The following is a 14,145-nucleotide window of genomic DNA, read 5'->3' on the forward strand; positions in this document are numbered from 1 at the left end:
TTGAGGTACCATCAGTCAATAGGAGCGATCCAATCCCATCTCAGCCTGTTAGAACACTTCTACTGTGTCTCATGAACATTCCAGAAGTACTCTCAGTTCAGAATCGTGCAATAGGAAGATCAAGCTTATTTTTATTTGTAACCCTGGGAATTCTGTCTTTTTTTAATATGTGCAAAATCGAATTAGTTTAACAAACACAAAAAAAACCACCTGAACTTTGCATCAGGGGCTCGTTTTAAGGCTGGCTTGGTGGGTGGGCCTGGTTGCTGCTGCTGGTACCAGAACTGTGTGATTTCGAAATGAACTCCCATTGCATAGCCGTCCTGCAGTGCTGAGTCGTTCCGGGTTTTACTTTCCCAGTTGTGTAGACCGGTAATCCTGCAATGACTGCTGCCTAGACTCTGCACTGGGAGCTTGACGTCGGATCCCCTGACTGGACCTCATGTTTTGAATGATCCAGTGCATCGTTCACACTGACCTGCTCTTCCACTGGGATTCTGTCTCCTCTTCTACGTCATGCAATGCTGTCGTCTACACACACACACTGTAAGATGTCTTAACTGTCTTATGCAAGCGTTTTGGGGCTATGATACCTGTGTCAAACTCATTCTGAGCTTGTTCGGAGCATGCCTGCGCTTCCTGATCTGAGCGATCACGTGACACGCGATTCTATTGGCTCCTCCTGCTTCTGTATAGCACCGGGGGCCAACAGATTAGAGCAAGCGGTGGGTCACATGTTAGGCTGGGAGAAACACACCTGGTTAAAACACAGCCTTTTGCAAGTCAGCTCAAAATCAGTTCAAAGCCAGCAAGGCAGAGCTGCATTGCACTGGACTGCCTTGTGACCTCAACATCATAGCCGTGTATGGATGGATGTGTAACCTTGATCCGCGCACTCCCTTCCTGTGAGCCCAAACTAGAACTGGTTTCTGATGTCCAGTTTCCTTTTTGAAGCCTTAAGTAAATGTGACGCTGACTGTAGGAAAGGAGTGGAGGGAGTGGAGCTCAGATGGGGAGGGGGCGGAGCTCAGACGGGGAGGGGGCGGGGCTCAGACAGGGATGGGGCGGGGGAGGGGCGTGTTCTCACTTCACCTATTTAATTTGTTTACATGTGCATGGGGACTGCATTCTGTCTGTAAATATGTTGATTTTGTACATAGGGAATGTCTGAGACTGAAGGACGCTTTGCCATAAATAAAATGCCTTCTGCTTTTAATGGTGTCCTTGCTTTCCTTAAAAAACCCCTCAACTAAACCTTTAAAACATTTTTTGCTTTGCTTTTTTATTTTTTTTACCCTGTCAACTGCGATGCACTTTATAAACAACAGGGGGCACTGAATACTAAACAATTCAGCCATTCCTATCAGAAAAAAAACTAAATACAAATCCATCCCTTACTTAAAAAAAAAAGTTAATGAATTCTTTAGGTGCTCCATCAAGTGAAAGATGTGTTTATTTTTGTTTTTTTCCCCCCCTAATGTTACCAGATTCCGGTATGCAACTCCTTGATTTCAGTGTAGATAAATCCACACTCCCAAGAGCATGTAGTGATCAGGGCACACTGCTGTGCTGTGCTCCTCCCCTGACTTCACACCTTCCAGGTCCATACCTGTTGAGACAGAGGCAGCTTTAACAAGCAGGCAGGACAATACAATACACACTGCCCCTGCAGCCACGAGAGTCTGAAGAACAACAGTGATAGAGTGATCCTGGACCAGCTTATACGGCTGCTTTCACAGGCCCCAATTAGAGGCTTCAAAAGGGGGCCGTTCCAATCGGTGTGGTGTTTTACTTGTGGTTACACTGCTGTCCACTGGTGGGCGCAGTTGAGACGACCTGACATCACTTCGGATACCAATGTGTTTTTTTTTATTTTCTTTTATAATGAAGTCCCCTATTGTACCACACTGTGACGCCCCAGAGATGTTGTTTCTCCAAATCCCAGTGAAGGGCAGGTCCAGGGAGGGCGATCAGTCTGTGATTATAGTGATTAGAGAGAGAGGTGTAGCTGCTGGAGGCGGAGGCTGGGAGCAGGGCACTTATTTTACCAGCGGGGGAATGACAGTGATTTTCTACACTGATGCACAGTGTGCGAGTGGGGCTGAGATCGCTCTGGTGTCTCCCTCGAGTCTGGCAGAGCGCCCGCAGTTCTGCTCTAAGAATCCCTCCAGAGTCTGCAACAGCTTGCAACACTCTTCTGTTTTTGTTTTTCTGTTCATCTGCCGCTTGCATGAATTTTAATTGTCATTGAAGTGGAGGGACGGCAGCCCCAGCTGCAGCCAGCCAAGGTCTTTACGTGACCCTCTGGGCTCTGAGTTTAGCAGGGTAATGACCGCTCTCATGCATTTCACTGCTGGAGGCCTCAGGTCTGACTCTCGGCCTCCTCCCAGCCTGCTTGCTCGGCTCCAGGATTCCTTGACAATCTTGCAGGTTTTACCAGGTATGGAGAATCCTAACTGGAAAGAACGGACTTCCTTATTTTATTCTAATCAATTGGCAGTGTGACGGCAGCTCTGCTCCGGTGTAGCACCAGACACAACCTGTGATGCAGAGTCTGCAGCGTGACCTCGTTTCCCTCCAGCTCTGCGGTAAGAGCAGTGTAATAACAAAGTGCTCGCTCTTTCACATTGCTGTGATAAAGACTGGCTTCAGTTACACACTACTGTACACAGGTGATCGATCAAGCCAGCTGCGTAACATGAATGCAGACAGTGGAGAAGGAGAGAGAGTGAACGAGAGAGGGTTGGGCTGAGGGGGCGGGGAGTGAGGAGGGAGAGTGTTCAAATTGCATGCATGGGGGTGGGGGGGTGAGCCCTAGCCCAGGACCCCCTCTCCTGCCTGTCTGGACAGCGCACACACACACAGCGCCTTGCACTTCACACCAGCTATGCACAGCCCACCCTGACAGCTCTACAAAGACAGAACACCTTAGATTACAATCTGTATTTAACAGCAATTTATCTTCCTGTTTTGTCCATTTAAATTAACTAGTATCCTATACTGCTGTTCTGCCAGACAGCTCACAGCACTAAATAACTGTTTAATAAGGGGCTGTAGTATTTTTCCCTGTGTTCTGTGCAAATTGCACTTAGGACTGAAGTTGCAGCTGGTCCTGCTAATTATTAAACCTCTTATTTGCATGTGTCTGGCACGTGTTTATAGATATTACCTCTGATGACCTGCTGAACAGCACAGACAGTGTTGTCATTTAGAACGTGGCTGGACTCGGGCAGGACATTTAGCTTTGCTCGTTTTATTTTACGATGGAGTGAATTTAGTTGGACGATGTCCAGCGTTACTAAAAATACGATAACTAAAACAGTTCTGAAAAAAATGTTACGTGAGATTAAGTAGCTTGCCATCATTTTAGTGCATTTGCTTCAGTTATTTCCACTGCCATGTTTTTGCCGTCTGTCTGTGAGCTTGCTTGAGAATCCACACAGCGTGCCTCGTTCCACTCACATCATGTGACACTGCGACCTTTCAACTTTCCAGGCCCCACATACTTGACAAATATAAATACAGACAGAGTAGATGGGGCTAGCTAGAGTTGAAAGGGTGGGAAGAACTCAATGCTGGAGCACAAATAAGAATGACATATATATATGTATTTGTATTACATTTTTAAATAACATACATGCAATCTTATAATACAAACATTCTCAAATACATAACACTTCAACATCCATACATGAATAAATCGAAACCCACAACCCAACCCAGACCCTCACTGATCGTTTGTACATAACAAGAATACAGCAGTACGATAACAAAGGCTACAGCATTGTTTAAAAGTCACTGCAGTGAGCCGACAGTAATATATTTGTAATTGTAATTGTTTTTGTAATTCATTTATAAATGGACCCCTCATTTTAAGGAAGTCGTTTAATTTTCCTTCATCTGTCTCTTCTTTTTGGTCAGCTAAGAAACATGCACACAGCATCCACTCTGTGCTGGACTCTGCAGCGGTGTGGGGAGTGGGGAGTGAAACACTGGTGTGAAATTCTGTTCAGAGCCGACAGGAGCAGAGAGCACCTCTACCAGCCCAGTGAAGACAGCTCCTTAAACACAGAGCAGCTACCCAACCTTGGGGCTTGGGGCCTTGCTCACTATGAATGAGTTATTCTGGGATGTTGCTTTGAATGTGCTGCATACACCATGATCCAGCTTGTTAACAGAGCAAGTAAAGATCAAACAAACAGGCACGTTGAAGGACAGCTATGCTGCTGCCCTCCCCAGCCACGCCTGGAGCCGCATATTTCCATAGAACTGACTCTCACTTTGCATGTGTCTGTGTGTGAGTGCGTGTGGATGAGGGCTTGAGGGGGAGAGAGAGAGAAACGCAATGAAATTACAACTGCAGTACAACCATTTCAGTTTTAATTCAACTACAAGAGGTTTTAATAGGTAGTCCAAAAATACAAAGCGTTTATATAAACCAGGGGTGGCCAGTTGGTCCTGCCACTCCTGGTCTTTGTTCCAACCCTGTTCTGACGTGTTTAATTGAATCAATGAAACCTCTACCCAGACCCTGAAGCTCTTAATCCTCTCATGTTACCTGTTAAACCTGGAGTGGAGTAGCACTCCAGGATCAGGACTGGACCCCCTGCTATAAAGGGAAGTCGACAGTAGTGGGTCATGTTTTGGGGCACGCCTCCAGTTCAGATTGAGGGGGTCCTTCTGTTCATGTCTTAGTACTTACGTATGCGGTGCTGCTGGGAGAAAGCTGAGCGTCTGAGATTGAGTAACTCGGCTGAGATTGAGCGGGCTGCAGAAATATGCGTTATTAAAATGGGCTTGTCAGTGTGTCATTTCATTTTTGGCGCTCTGTATTATTTGAGAGCCCCAGGCAGGCTTGCAGTACTGCGCTGTCGGCTCTTGCTCTGCAGTCAGACTCCTTCGTTTTGTCGAGTCTCTTCATGATTAATGAGCCCCGAGCAGCAAGCCGCATTATTATGCCAGCCCACAGCTCTTTTCATTTAGGTAGGAAGCTGTTAGTTAGCACCAGCACCGGCTGCAGCTAAAGGTCACATTTCCAACAAAACCTGAAGGCGTTATAGCACCTCGAAGACAAATTGTAAGGCACTTAATACCACCTCTGCAATTTGGGTTAAAGATGTTGGAGTCTGTGGGCTGACAAGATGAATCAAGCCTGGGAATAGATTAAAATATCCAGCTGGTAACGAGGAACCGTGGAAGACAAGCAAGGAGACTGAGCTTTAGGATTAGTTAAGGTGTCGCACAGATCTGGGAGATTTGTGTTTGTTACTCCCAGTGGGAACTAAGCTGGGAGTGGAATGGCCTAAGGGGAAAAAGAGATTTCGAAAGCCCTTAGTTAAATTCTTTTATCAAACAAGTACGGACACAACGCGGTGCTCCCTTAAGCAGTGATCCCTTTCTCGCTGCTCCTGGAAAAGTGCACAGAGCCAGGCTTCAGAGCAAGGCTTCTCCTGCACACCCTCTATAGAGAAAGAGTGAGGTAAAGAGCTGGTAGATTACTGAGAAATCTGAATCTGCACTGCGCGGTACCGTCTCCAGTGTGCTAGTACACGCGTGAAGGCATCTGTCGCTGTCCGTCGGAATGTGAATTTGCCTACTAGTCTGACACTGTCTGAAGCCATTTGGTATTTGCTGCTATTAATGCATCATATGTATGAGTTTGCACAAGGCAGGACAGCATGTTGCACAGTTCAGAGTGATGATGACTTTGCACAAGGCAGGACAGCATGTTGCACAGTTCAGAGTGATGATGACTTTGCACAAGGCAGGACAGCATGTTGCACAGTTCAGAGTGATGATGACTTTGCACAAGGCAGGACCGCATGTTGCACAGTTCAGAGTGATGATGACTTTGCACAAGGCAGGACAGCATATTGCACAGTTCAGAGTGGTGATGCATCTTCTCTGGGTCTCCTCCTAGTCTGAACAACCCATCCTGTGAAGAGAGGGCTGAAGGAAAGAACTGGACGACAGTATGGTGTCCATTTAACAGATCTTCTAAGCAGTGTCAGATCTAAACCCTTGTTGCCATGCCAGCCAGTAAACACCTGATCCCAGAGCTGTGATATGCTGTTACTTGAAGACACAGACCGATGTGCCGAAAAACGATGGAGTTTGGGCCTCAAATATCACAATGATCTTAACTTTATGCATTCTTCTTTCTCCTTTTAGTCCCACTTTGAATATTATTTTCTGTTTCAGCCACCAGTAGGGCATGCAAAGTGAATTTGTCTAGACAGGCCTTTCGGAGTGAGACACTCCTTTCGTCACTGCTTTAGCAGTCTGACTCCTAAAACAAAAGGCGTATTCATTTTATTTCAATTTAACAAATCTCACTCCTGTTCTTTTTTTTTTTTTAACTCGCTCTCACGCTAACCTGGACTGGGCATTTCTTACGTGTCTGTGGCGCGTCTGAAAAACGAGGTCCGGTGACTGCTGACCGCTGTGTTATGTGAATCATATGCTGGCTCACCGTGTACAGTACCGGTCCAGTAAGTTAGTTGTAAAAACACAAGTGCCGTGAAAGCACCATGTTCTCATCTGAACGTTACCATGACAGCGGACAGACTGTCCTAGGTATAGCGGTTCCTCTTGGCTGGAACGTACCAAACTTCCCCACAGAAACACAACTAAAAACGAAGCAAAAACACAACTAAAAACAAACAGCGACTGTAAACGCCACTCGAAGCAATCAAAGCAAACCGGTACAAAGCCAGTTATCACACGTATTTCAAGCTGAACCCGTCAAGCACCGCGGGCTGAGTGAAAAAGCTGGACGGTATTAATACAGCGTGTCATTTAGTCGGACGTGCCCGCCCCATTGCTGCTGCTTGCTGAGCGCTGCTCCGGTGACGCTGCCCTCGCTGGCGTTCGCATGGCAGCCGAGGCTCCACGCCCACCCGCTGCACACCGAGACAGGGATTCCCCTAAAATGGTGGCACGTCTTTATTGTGTCGTACTAGTAACTCGGGAAGCAGCGGCAGACAGCACTTAACCTCCCATTCCCTTCTTGTACATTTTTTTCTTTCTTTTTAGCTTAATGTGCGGGCAGTTTATGTATTTCATTTTTAAAATAAATCTATTGTTCTGTGTTTTTGCATTCACGTTCTCTCTCCGCCCTACTTAAGATAACTGACTACAGTTCGCATTGAAGCAAGCATACAAGGTAAGATTATTATTATTATTATTATTATTATTATTATTATTATTATTATTATTTCATTTCGTGGTGTAGTTTTAATGCATTTGTATTTTGCACGGTATTTGCTCTCGTTATATTAAGAAGGTACATGTGGGCAGACAGACGCATGCTCTCCGCTGAGAGTTTGTACAGTCACTACATTAGCATGTAGCATGTTTAATACTCGGAAGTAAGTTACAAAATCAATATTGATCTAACTTATGTTCTGTAATTTGTCTATTGCCACAAGTGGCTGATTCGCAGTACGTTTTGAGATGTGCGTGTTACATTTATTGGTTTGATTATAGTTGTGTTATGAAGGGTGATTTTGATCAAGTTGCTTTAAAACGACTGTTTTTATTGATTTGTTTGTTTTATTTATGTTTTATTTTTACTGCGTTGTAACACGTCCGACAACAAAACATCGGTCCACGTTAGAAAGGTGTGTAGTACTGTAGATTGTTCATTTAATTTTTCAGCGGTTATTAAATGTGTTGAATTTATTGTTATGCATATAAATTGTATGTCTTATTACAATATAAAATAAATGAACGCATTACCCATCCACGCGGTACGCGGCTTAAACAACACGCTGGTGGAGGAGACACGCAACCTGCTGTCATGTTCAAATACTTCAATATGTCCTTTAAAACAGGCTGCGTGACTTTGCTGCAGATGCGTGCATGCGGACCCAGTCTGGCTACGTGCGTGCTGGCTTTCTGTCCTCACAAGCCAGGCTAGTGGAAACCAGCCCATGGAGGTGGAGGTGGGGCTGCCGCTCAGGCTTTGTTTTCTTACCTGTGGTAACCAGGTGGCTGAGCCTCTGGAGAACAAGGTGAACCACTCCACGCTGAGAAGCACTCACTAGCAGATGGGAGGGTGGGAGGGACCTGGCAATCTAGCCGCTTGACCCCAAACGACCTGACTTATTTATAAGTGACCACGCGCTGTTTTATTTAATAGTGTCTCTCCCAGTCCCTCGTGGGCTCTGCTGCTCTCCCACCAGCCCCTGAGCTGGAACCAGGGCTGGGGGCAAAACCGTTTTTCAATTCCAGCTCCTATTTAAAATCAGCTTTCAATACCAGTGCCACTCGAAGGAAAAAAGGTACTCTTCAGAGCCTCCCTGTACCCCGAGCCTGAAGCCTTCTCCTGCCCGCCAGTCTGCAGCGTGCACAGAGTCCAGGCTGTGTCCTCGTTGGCACCTGAATGCTAAGCAGTAATTGAAGTGGCAGGATGTTGTAATCCTGTAATTAGAGGGAGCTAACAGGCCGTGCCGTGTTTAGGATGGATCAGGTGTCGCCCGCGGGGATCGTGTTGCTGATCCTGCAGCCCACCCTCTGCCCTGTTTCATTGGCACTCGCGTGCATTTGAAAGAAGCTGTGACCGACACTGATCTGTAACATTCAAACTGGCTCTGATCACACCTGCAGTACCTAAAAGGCTCTGCATCATGCGTTTTGACTAGAAGTCTTTTTATAGGACTGAAGTCTTTTTTTATTGTTCTTTTTTTTTAACCCTAAAATGATGCACGCAGTTAATGACGTTTCCGATTTATACAGTACATGTGAATTGATCTTTGCTATTTTGGACATTTTCAGTGTCTTGACTGGGATTACAGACAATGGTACAAATCTCCCACTGAACAGCAATAAGGCTGTGTGATATTTTGTAAGAGTGCTTCTAGTTATGCGAGGGCGTTCCTGTGTGTCAGTCTTACCTGGCCTGTGGATGCCTGGGTGCCGTGTTCTCAAAAAAAAAAAAAAGAAAAAGAACCCCTCTTTAAAAACAGGAGAGCACAGCCTTCTTGTGTAGCTCCGTTACCACTAGTGACCCTGGGAAGCTGAGCACGTGGCTGCCTGCTGAGACGTGACCTCTCAGATCTGCACTTTCACTTTTCTCTGAGAGAGAGTGAGAGAGAGAGAGAGCGAGAGAGAGAGAGAGAGAGAGACTCACTCACACACACACTTTAACCCTTCACTCCCACCTGGTAGCTCAGTGTCGTTCAAGGGGAGCGTGGACTAGCTTTACTTTTCCAAGTGTCCCTCGTTCAGGTTTACTGGTCACATGATACCACAGTGTTGTGTCTGCTCAATACAGCCGGGGAGTTTACCTTTTACAACACATTCTTGATTAATGCTGCGGTTTTGTTAGGAAGCCCCCTCCCTTTTGTAAATGCAACATCGATCTCAAAAGGCCTTTCATCTCGGTTAAGTAAATAAGGCATTATGAGGCTGTGCTAACTGGACAGGCTTTAGTTAAAGCCCCCCCACCCCCCCTTTCCTTTAAGCACTCTGCTGCTAATGGGCCTGTGTGGTGAGGATCTCCCTATCTAATGGGCTGATTGAGATGTGATATCCCTGAACCCACGCAAGAGGATTTCGCCTCAAACATCTGCTTCCATTGAAGCTGCAAGTCCGAGATTACAGTAAATACCCTTAAGCCAGACCCGCTGCCTGTTGATTTGATCTGACTGCATCCATATGTACAGTAGGTTATAGCTGACCCGGTCTCCTGTGGCTTAATGTGCATCTTCTCAAGTGCAAATGAAGCAAGACTATCCCATGAAGAGACCGGGCCAGCTGTACATGGCAGAAGCAATGAATGATGTACTAAAACACTGTTTCAAGTGTCAACGAGGCAAACGAGCAACGAGGCAAACAAGCAACGAGGCAAACGAAGCAAACGATGCAAATGAAGCAAACGAGCAGGCCCCACGTCGGACGGGAGGTTTGCTTGTGTGTGCTTCCGAAGGACAGACGAGCGATGTCTGTTTTCGATAGAGGAGGGGGGCTGCGTGTGAGTGGGCGGGAGGAAGCGAGTGTGAAAGAGAAGGGTGTCTGTTTGCATGTGTAAGTGAGAGAGCAGGCGCAGTGCAGCAGCCTCTGAGTGCTCCACTGCGTGTTTCTATGAGAGTGTGTGAGGGAGGGAGCCTCCCCCAGCCCTCTGCTGCTGCTTGATTGGCTCCCCCTGCAGAGAGCGGGGCCTTCCCCCTAGACTGAGCTGGGTATTTTGGCGGCACATGTGAGTGACTGACTGACAGGCTGAACTACCAGTCACCATCATTACCTATCTGCAAGGGAAGTGGTTGAGCTGACTTCCTTCAGCCAGCCTGAGTGGTTTATTTTTTTTAGCGCACAGAGTGAAGAGAAGAGGGGAGCAGGGCTAGAGAATGAGAGAAACGCAGCTGCTGCTTGTGCTAGTCTGGGCTCACACATTGCTGCACCGTCGCACAATCCGCAGGCGCTTCTGAATGGGGAAGCAGGCAGGAGCAGTTGCATGAGGTAAAGGGATTACAGTAATGCCTCTCTCTCTCTCTCTCTCCCTCTCTCTCGCACACTCACTCTCGTCTGCTTTCTTCTTTACCCTCTTTCTTCACCCCCCCGTTCTCTCTCCATTTCTTTTTCTCTTCCTTTTTTTTCACACTCACTCCTCTCCACCTCGCCTGCAGCACGTTCTGTGCCGTGCGTTTGCCAAACAGGATGCTACGTGAGCCTTTTTTTTTTTTTCTTTGTGTGTTTGTTGAATCGCATCGGGTTCGTGTATCTCCAGAGAACAGCACGTGGAGCCAAGTCTGCAGAGAGTGAGCCCGCAAATCCGAGGTCTGTAAACTTCAGCGTGGGGCTTAGAACAAGATCCGACTTTTTTTGTTTTAAATGTTTTAATTTGTTTTTTTGTCGAACAGGATATGCAGTAAGGGAGAACGTTTTGGCTGCAGAAAGCAGAGTGTCTTGAAACCTGAAAGATTTAAAATACAAGATAAAAACCTAGCTGGGAACAGTCCATTCGTTACAGTGAAGCAGGTCTGCTTGTTTGTAGGAGTGCCGTGTCTCCAGCAGCTCAAGCCTGCTTTGCCATTATAATTAGGCGGTAAAGACCTCTGGATTCAGTGCCAGTCCGTTTTTGGCGCTCCTATCTCGAGCACAGAAATCACAATAAAGTCATAAACGTTTTCCGAGATAAAGACGGCAGATGTCTGAACCTGTGCGGCACAGTTTTAGGTATAAAAAAACGATTATTCCTATTGTCCTGTGTTGATTTTTAAACTAACGAAGGGGCGTGCAGCGTTAGCGTGGAAGGAATCTGGAGGGGTAACAGCAGTATATGAGAGAGAAATAAAAAAGGGGCACATTTGCATTGGGCGATCTTCAGAGCGAGAGAGGTGTAGAGATAGGGAAAGCAGCTGCAAAGAGACCTTTGTCTTTCAGTTTGCATTTTTCTTAACTTCTGTTTGTTTCCCAAACCTGGCATGTACAGTATCAAGGTTGTGCCTAATGAACTATTTTACTGTGCTTCGGGGGACCGCGTACAAATATGTAGGTCATTTGAAAAAAAGTGCCAGCTCTTCATTTTATTAAAAGGAGGAAAGGGAGAGCATGTAATGAAACATTATGTTTTCTAGGTGTAAGGCTGAAAAACAACAGCGTTTCAAGAAAAGTCCCTTGAGTGCAAAGGCGACGTTTGTGATGTATAGAACAGTTTTATGTTTTTGTCCAGGCATTGACATTTAGACATTGCCCCTGGAGGACGCAAGGAACGCTCGCTCGTGCTTTTCTAAGCTTGCTACTGATTAACCCCTTAGGTTTTCTTTTTTTTTTTTAAGACCACCTTTTGTTTTTAGATCTAGAAATGCTATTCTGAACAACAGGTGATCTGCTAAAGCACAGAGAATTACCTGGGTTCGTTTTTCTTTATTTTTGTACGAATAACTGCATTGTCTGCAGCTGGGTCAGTGCTCAGCTTTAGCAGTGCTTGGAGAGTTTTCCTTGTATTTGGACAGTGGGATACTATATGTATATATATATATATATATATATATATATATATATATATATATATATATATATATATATATATATAATGTGTGTGTCCATTATCAGTCCTCGTGTTTGCTCAACAAATACAGCACTCCCTACTTTCCTGCATGTAAAAAAAAATAATGTGAAAAAATCTGGAGGTCGGGGTAGTCAATTCGTGAAGGCTCCCTGCACAGTAAAGCAGAGCATGCACAATGTATTACTGTCACACAGCCTTGCCAAATGCATGAATCGTGGCTTTGTTTGCATACCTGTTTAGATAAAACTGTGACAGTCGTTGCACTGTGTGCCTGTTCATGTACCACAGCATGCCGTATTGGTGAGTGATCAAAAAGCAATTCGATCTTTGGGGCAAGTTGCAACAGAAAGCTGTTGGCGGTCCCGGAAATGATCTTATTTAAGGGTTTGGCTTTGCTGCGTGTGCGTCCTGTCCTGTCTGCTCATCGCTTTGGTACAGGCACCCGTGATCCTGAGCCATGGCAACAGTTTACCTGCAGTGCAGGCTTTCAGCAGCCACAGAGCCTGCTGACTGAAGGCTGCTGTAGCGTGCGCTGGGGTTAGTGCACAGCCTTACCAGCGTTTAGAACTGCCATACACTGTACAGGAACGCCGGCGATAGAGCAGCTACTGGAGAAGGAGAAGCTGCTGTGAAACCGTTTCACTTCCCCAGTCGCTGGTCAGAAAAGGGGTTTTAAAACTTTGCTAAAGGAGAAGCAGAAAAGGGTGCTGGTGCAGAAATACTTTCATGCTGTGTAATGTGGTATTTTATTGGATTGATTTACAGTAGGTTAGCATAGTCTTGACATCCCTGTTGATTTGATAGTGAACCGGTATCGCGGGCTGCCTTCATACTTCTGTGAGCGATCTGCAGCTGGGGGCTTGGAGGAACCAGGGAAGAGACAAGTGCAGGAATGGCAAGCAGGACAGTCTGTGGGTGCTTTGCAGTACTGTGTACAGCTTGTGAGAGAGAGGTTTCAGCGCCGTCGCCAGATTCTTAGCAGTTCTCTTTTTTTTTCTATTTTTAGTTTTCTCGATACGCAGGCTGTAGATACACATTCTCAGTTCCTTGCTAATTTTGCAACATTAGCCATGCTTTTAAATTCTGCTTCCCTCCACGCTACACACATCCAGAATCCTGGTGTAAAAACATCTGTAACGTACGTCTCACTGTGTGCATACAAGTCACATGATGCACACGTACTGAACAGTGGGCCTAACGCACACATTTTTTTAAAATAACCAACTAAAATAGGATATAGCCGTGCCCTGGACTGCAGTGTGCTGGACTGCAGTGTGCTGTAATAAGAGGCGTGCCCTGGACTGCAGTGTGCTGGACTGCAGTGTGCTGTAATAAGAGGCGTGCCCTGGACTGCAGTGTGCTGGACTGCAGTGTGCTGTAATAAGAGCCAGTCAGGAAGTGCTGGTCAGTGAGGTGGGGGGGGGGAAGTGTTACGCAGAGATATTTTACAGTGAGAGGCCAGAGCTGGGTATCGCACTCTCACTTCCTGTTCTGGGCTCTACTGTCAGCAGCAACTGCGTAGCAGAGAAGGCCTGTGTGTTGACCTAGAACATAAGAAAGAACGATTGCCAGCTTTGCAGAGTGGAAGGGAGCAGAGGCAAGTTGCAGCCTGTGGATCTGGGCTAACTGCACTGCTGGTAGATTCCAGGGTTACTGTGTCTCTATTTACTTTGTGCAGTTTACTGTTTATCCTGTAGGATTTTCAAAGCATTACTGCAGTGCTAGACTGTATAGAATCTGCTGGCTCTCACATCCCCAGTACTGAGTATTCTATATTATATTGAATTGGCTGGCTCTCAGATCCCCAGTTCTGAGTTCTCTGTACTGAATTGGCTGGCTCTCAGTTTTGCTCTCCTGCACTAACACTGTGAACGGCTTACCCTCAGATCTTTTTCTACACCATACTGAATTGGCAGACTTTCACTTGGTGTGTGTGTGTGTGTATATATCTAGGTGTTTGAGTTTGTGTGCATGAGGTTGAAAACAGCCAGCGGCAGGGGGGGATGGGGGAGGGGTTACAACACCCTATTGCTGTGGCTCTATGCGGAGAGCGAGTGAATGGGCCTGTCTGCAATACTGAGCAGCTCTGACTTGAGCCTCCATGAGCCAGGATCTGTGGGTGTTTGGAACGA

The 14,145-nt window shown here is 46.2% G+C and overlaps 1 protein-coding gene across 9 annotated transcripts in view; it reads left to right on the top strand.

Moving 5' to 3' along the window:
- The first annotated feature begins 6,816 nt into the window (after nucleotides 1-6,816).
- Nucleotides 6,817-14,145, top strand: part of LOC117430600 (muscleblind-like protein 3) — a 33,411-nt gene continuing 26,082 nt past the window's right edge. For 7 of the 9 annotated variants that reach the window (XM_059000572.1, XM_059000569.1, XM_059000576.1 and 4 more), the window contains exon 1: nucleotides 6,817-7,165. The gene's annotated coding sequence lies outside the window, so the exon portion shown is untranslated. Of the gene's footprint in view, nucleotides 7,166-10,311; nucleotides 10,462-10,757; nucleotides 10,780-14,145 lie in introns of those variants that run through there. The other 2 variants (XM_059000570.1, XM_059000571.1) reach the window with 2 other exon arrangements.

This window comes from Acipenser ruthenus, chromosome 26, assembly GCF_902713425.1.
Source record: "Acipenser ruthenus chromosome 26, fAciRut3.2 maternal haplotype, whole genome shotgun sequence".
Taxonomy (NCBI): domain Eukaryota; kingdom Metazoa; phylum Chordata; class Actinopteri; order Acipenseriformes; family Acipenseridae; genus Acipenser; species Acipenser ruthenus.